This window comes from Lampetra planeri, chromosome 1 (genome assembly GCF_965212315.1).
Source record: "Lampetra planeri chromosome 1, kcLamPlan1.2.h2, whole genome shotgun sequence".
Lineage (NCBI taxonomy): Eukaryota > Metazoa > Chordata > Hyperoartia > Petromyzontiformes > Petromyzontidae > Lampetra > Lampetra planeri.
Window position 1 is genome coordinate 14525313 of NC_136107.1, and position 6394 is coordinate 14531706.

Genomic DNA, 6394 nt, shown 5'->3' on the forward strand with positions numbered 1-6394 from the left:
GGACAAAGTCATTGTTATGCAAGTCCAAGTCGAGTCGCAAGTCATCAAATTCATGACTCGAGTCTGACTCGAGTCCAAGTCACATGACTCGAGTCCACACCTCTGGTTTTAAGCTTATCTTTTTTCTCTCTCTCTGGCGACTTGTTTTCTCTGCCTGTGTCCTCTTTAGAATGTTCACACTTAAATTCTAACTTAGCAATCTTTGAAATACGTTATCAACCAGGCTATGCGTTAATTGTGTGTTGACCGACCCTCTGTGTTGTATTACATTACATTTCGATATTTTACTAGGTTATTTAATTTTAGTGTGTCCTCCTGATTTTCAGGCTTACTTGCCGTGCAGCACCACGTCTGTTGACCACTCATTGATATGCTAATTTTTTCTCTAACCCCCCTCCCTCTCTCTGCCTCCGCCCCCCCCCCCCCCCATCTGTCTATTTAAGGCCACCCCACAGAGACGATCACCCCTCTCTGTTACCTGTGTTGCTCCCGCTATGTATCTTGGTGATATCTGTCTGCTAATATGTCTGTCTATAGTTTTCTGGTTAGATTGTATGTCGCTATTTCATTATACCTGATGATGATTGCTTGTGTTGCAATCGAAACGTCGTATTCTATTATTTAATTTAGTTTATTATTTTATCTTTAGACGTGACTTAACCGAAAGAACCAAATAATAAAGGATTCATACTCTTAGGTTTTTTCGGTAAAGTCACGTAGGTAAAAAATTATAATATAAAAAATTATAATAATATTTTATTTTATTATAATAAAAATAATAATATAATAAATAATATTATTTTATTATAATTGTATTATTATAAAAACCTAAAGAGTACATATGTATACTACTACAGAGTCACTAGAATCCCTAGATGCTACTTTAGAGTCAGTAGGTACTACTATAGAGTCACTAGATACTACTGACTCTATTGTATGTAGGGTGTGTAGCTATTTTATGCCTACAAAATAAAAATTGGCTGGGGGGGGGGGGGAAAGATTTTTGGAGAGGGGTCGATAATTTTTGGAAACGTTTTACATCAACTGTTTACCCCCCACTTTCTATTACTTTTTTATTCGTGCCTTCTGCAAGCCTCATAATTTTGTTGACTGACAAATGGACAAACGGAACGTTAGGCTTTCACAATAGCTTAGTGTTTGTGTATGTATATGTTATGTTTTTAAGAGAAGACAAGTTTTGAAATATATTTTTCCCCGGGCAAAGCCGGGTACTTCCTGCTAGTATTTATATATAGAATGGTTTCACAATCAGAATATGTTGTAGCTGCTCACCCCGAGCTATAAATGCCCTGATTTGTGGGTTGTCTTTGTTGTTCGTCTTTTGGCGTCCTCTGGTCTGACACTGGCAGTGAGACTAGTCCCTGAATAAGGCTGTCTCTGGTGTAGGCCAATCGGTTTCAAAGACAATGCCATGTTTGTTTTCATGTTCACCACAAATATGTGTGGTTAATACAGACATGATTCCTTGCAAAAGGTTTCTGTTTGCTATTTGAACATCTTAATATTTTTTATTGCCAGAAAGGGTAAAACCTATTCTTATTTTTTTCATAATCTGAATATTTATTTAGACTGGAGGAATCCGATGACCTCTACAGCTCTTTTCCGCAGATTTCCAGTAGATTTACAGGTGTTCACGTACATGCTTGAAGGAGGAGGGGCCTTAATACACTTCCACAAGTAGTGTAATGTATCTGTCCGACTAATTAAGCCGTTTATTTGAGTGCAGTTCTTCAAACTAATTAGGATAGCCAAAAATGAGTTAGTCGAAAGTTAATGCAATAAAGAACGTGTTTTGTTCCCTCCACAGAAATCTCGCAAGAATGTACAGAATGAATGGTGAGTCACGACATGCTGTGTGACATGTTTCCGTGAACAATTAGAGGTTTAAAAAAGTAGAATTGGTAAGTTTCAACATTTTTTAAGAAAACAAAAACTAACACTAGGAGTTTCCTTTTCAACGGAATCCTGGGTTTAAATGTGTGCGTGAACATTTCATATCTACTATTGGATGAGGGCTTCCCCACGTCCAGGTGGCGTGGAGTTATTTGACCACGTTTCTCACTGCGGGTTGGTGAAGATAGGTAAAACAAAACTGTCAATTCTATGCGTAAGCACAAACTAAGCAAACTGGTTAAAAAACACATTCCTGCGGAGGGAGCTGGTAGAAACGTTGGGTTGCTCGGTCAATGGCCTGGGTCAAGGGCGGCGTGGTGTATTCCGCAAATATGGCTGACTGTGAGGGCGGGCACAAGCCGGCGTGAGTAGGTTAAACGTTGCGTTTTATAAGGGCACCACGGGGTGACCAGCCCCTCCCCACACAGCCCCACTCTCCCCACCCAGCCCCTCCCCACCCAGCCCCTCCCCACCCTCCCCACCAAGCCCCTCCCCACCCTCCCCTCTCTACCCAGCCCCACCCCTCCCATTTTTGGATGCACGACGGGCGGACGGACACAATAATCCCCTGTGGGCTGGTGTAACCAGGAGGTTCTTACCAGTAATATACCTTTATTTAGTAGTCCTTAATACCCACCACAAAATACAATCTGAATGATATAGATTACACACGTGATTCCATTTAATTGCCATTTGAACCATGCACGATATTAACACGGAAGGGTTTGCATTTATTTACGTAGGTTTTAAACATAAATTTATAACAATTATAAGGTTGACTATTCTCCCTCTATCATCCCCTTTTTGCTATAGTTACTCGGTATTTATTTGATAAATCTTTCTTATATATAAAAGTCTCCGCACGCTCGCGCTTGCGGGGGATTTGGCTCTCGGACGGTGGGGTTTAAGACCGAAATAATTTTCCAGGCAGCACGCCCTAAGCCCCGTGGTGGGTTTAGGCTATTCCGTTTTACCGTTCGTAAACTTTAAAGTAGTTTAATTAATACATTTGTGCCGTTTCTATTATTCATTATTTACTTATTGCGCGACATCCACCGTACCAAGTGACGCCAATTGCGTGGGGGGGGGCGGACCCTGCCAAGTCATGCGCGTTCGCTCCAGCTCACGGGAGACATTTTATTTTACGCGTTTAACATGGAATAGATATACACATCACGCTGCCGATTTTTCTTCACAGTGTGATGTCCTCTTCCCCCCCACCCCAATGCGTGCAGTTACTCATATAAAGTCCTTAGATATTAATTTTATATTATTAAAGCGGTTACATAGTATTATTATGGCGAGGGCGGGGGGATGGTGGGGGGGCGGGGGTAGCGGCCCAGCTCGCAGCCTGGCAATGTCTCACCTCCGGCTTGCCAATCTAGGCGAGGCCGCGGGCTCTGCACGGGACGAGGCGTCACCACGCCAATGTAAAGTACAATTTTATTCAATCTTTCGCTAAGAACTCAGGTTTATTGTTTACTATTATTAAACAAATACGTTTACAAACATTACAATGATAATGTTTGTGTGCACATAACAACTCTGCTTCATTCTTTACTATTATGAAATTAATAAGTTGCCTAATACTCTATTACTATTATAATGTTCGTGTGCAGAAACTAGATGCGTGTGCCTAAAGTCGATGTCTGTGTGTGTGAGTCCATGTTTGTGTGCGTGTAAGTCGATGGGTTTCTATGTGTGTGGGTCCATGTGTGTGTCTGTCTTTTTCAAATGGACAACACCCCGTGTGTGTGTACGTACAAGTGTTTGTGTGTGTGTGTGTGTCAGTCCATTTGTGTGCGTATCTGTCGCTGTATGTGTGTTAGTCCACATGTGTGTGTTAGTTCATACGTCTGTGTTTCACTCGATGTGTGTACGTCAATGCGTGTGTGTGAGTCGATGTGTGTGTATGGCTCCATCTGAGTGTGTAAGTCAATGTGCGTTTGTGTGTCTATGTGTGTCGAAGTGTGTTTGTTAATCCATGTGTGTGTATCTAAAGTAGATGTATGTGTGTCACAGTCCATATGTCTATGTGTGTGTAGGGCAATGTGTGTCAGTCTATGTATGTGTGTGTAAGTCCATGTGTTTGTGTGTGTGAGTCGATGTCTGTGTGTGTCAGTCCATGGCTGTCTGTGATAGTCGCTTTGTGTGCATGGCCCCATGTCAGTCAGTGTAAGTCCATTTCTTTGCGTGTCTGTAGCTCCATGTGTGCATGTGAGTGAGTGAATGTATGTGCTTTATTGACCTGCTCAAGGCCTATGATACCATCAGTAGGCCTGGCCTCTGGGTTGTTCTTCATGCTTTCGGAGTCCCTCAAACTTTGCTCATGATCCTTGAGGACCTTCATGATGGTGAGCGGCCCTGCGTAAAACTACATGGCCGTCAGTCAGAGCCATTCCCTCTACACCTTAGGGTGTAACAGGGATGTCCTCTGGCTCCACATTATTTAACATCTTTTGACCACGTAGTTCGTGAAGCCTTCAATGGCTGTTCCCGAGGAATTACCATATGGTACAGATACAATGGGAGGCTGATCGATGCCCGGGTGCGGTCAAGGGATGCCTCCCTATTGCTCAACCATGTTATGTATGCCGATGCTCTGGTGATTGCTGCTCACTGCGGCTGAACCTGGAGCTTGCCACTAAGAGGTGGAGCCTTACTATCAGCCCCACCAAAACTTAGCACCTGCCTGGGTATTTTGTACCATCGAACAATCCACCTCCACAACTCACAATTGGTGATGAGGTAGTTGTGGAGAGATAGCCGAGATTCCCATACCTGGCCAGTGTGCTCATGACCGGCTCCGGTTTAACACCAGAGGTCTCACTCCAAATCAGTCGAGCGCCATTATCTTTTCATTGGCTGTGTTACGCTGTGTGGAAGCTACCTGGTCTTTCGCTCCATGAAGCTCCAGGTCTTCTCGGGCACGGTAATTCCCTCCCTTCTCTACGCTTGCGAAAAGTGCACCCCCCTAATGGAACATCTTCACCGGTTAGAAACATTTAGGTTGGCCTGCTAACGATCCTTTCCTGGATTTAACCATATATGTGTGTGTGTGCGTCTAAGTTGATGTGTTTCTATGTGTGTGGGTCAATGTCTGTGTGTAAGTCCATGTGTGTATCTTCCTTTTTTGCCCGAGCAATGCCGGGTACTTACCGCTAGTAGTTAATAAAGCCTTCAAGAATAAAGGTGTTGGTGAGACAAGCGTGTATGTACGTGTACAAACAGCTATTTTGTAAACGCATCCCCATGTCTCGATTATACTCGAATTTGACTTCACTGCACTGGTCAATGTGAAATTCAAATGTCTCTTTGCAAGAGACCTTGTTTGCAAATGGAAATTGGTCTCGTTGGAGAAACGGTCAAGCACATCCACGTGAAAAGCAACACATTTTCAAAAACCTAACAGGTTAATGAGAAAGTAATTTAAATAGAATGTAATTCATTATATTATGACCCCTGATTAATGACAGTATCTCTTCTGCTTCTACTCAGCGAACTACAGTACAATCTAAATTTATTTAAAAACTAGCGGAAGTACCCGGCTTTGCCCGGGTGAAAAATATATTTCTTAAAAACCTTACATATATATACACAGATACTAAGGTATTGTCAAAGCCCGGTGGGCTGTTTGTACATTTCTCCACCAACAAATATATAAGAGGCTTTCACAAGTCCAAAAAGTTGTAGAAAGTGTGGGGTAAATAGTTGATGTCAAAAGGTTTCCGAAAATTGCGGTCTCCCCCCCCCCCCCTCAAAAAATATATTTACCCCTCGTAGGTATATATACTAACAACACCTTACATACAACAGAGGAAGTGGTATCTATTGACTCTGTAGTAGTATCTACTGACTGTACCGTAGTATCTACTGAGCCAGTAGTAGCTACTGACTGTGTAGTAGTATTTAGTGACTGTAATAACTACTGACCATAGTAGTATTTACTGGGCCTACAGTAGTATACTCGTAACGACTAACTGTATAGTATCTGCTGACTCTATAGTTGTATCCACTGACTATAGTAGTAACTACAAAAGTATAGCAGTATCTACTCACTCTATAATAGTATCTACTGACTCTAGTAGCTACTCACCGTGGTAGTATGTACTGACTGTATAGTAGTATATACTGACTGTAGCAGTATTGACTGACTGTAGCGGTATATACTGACTGTTTTAGTATTTACCAAATCGATAGCAGTATCTACTATCGCTACAGCAGTGTATACCGACTGAGGTCGTACCTGCTATCACTACAGCAGTGCATACTGCTGTGTTGGTACCTGTTATGATGACAGCAGTGCATATTGTGGTGGAACCTGCTATGATTACAGCAGTGCATACTGCTGTGGTGGTATCTGCTATGATGAGAGGAGTACATATTGTGGTGGTGGTACCTGGTATGATAACAGCAGTGCATATTGACTGTACTCATCATTCACCCTCACCATTCACCACTCACAACTCACCCTTACCAC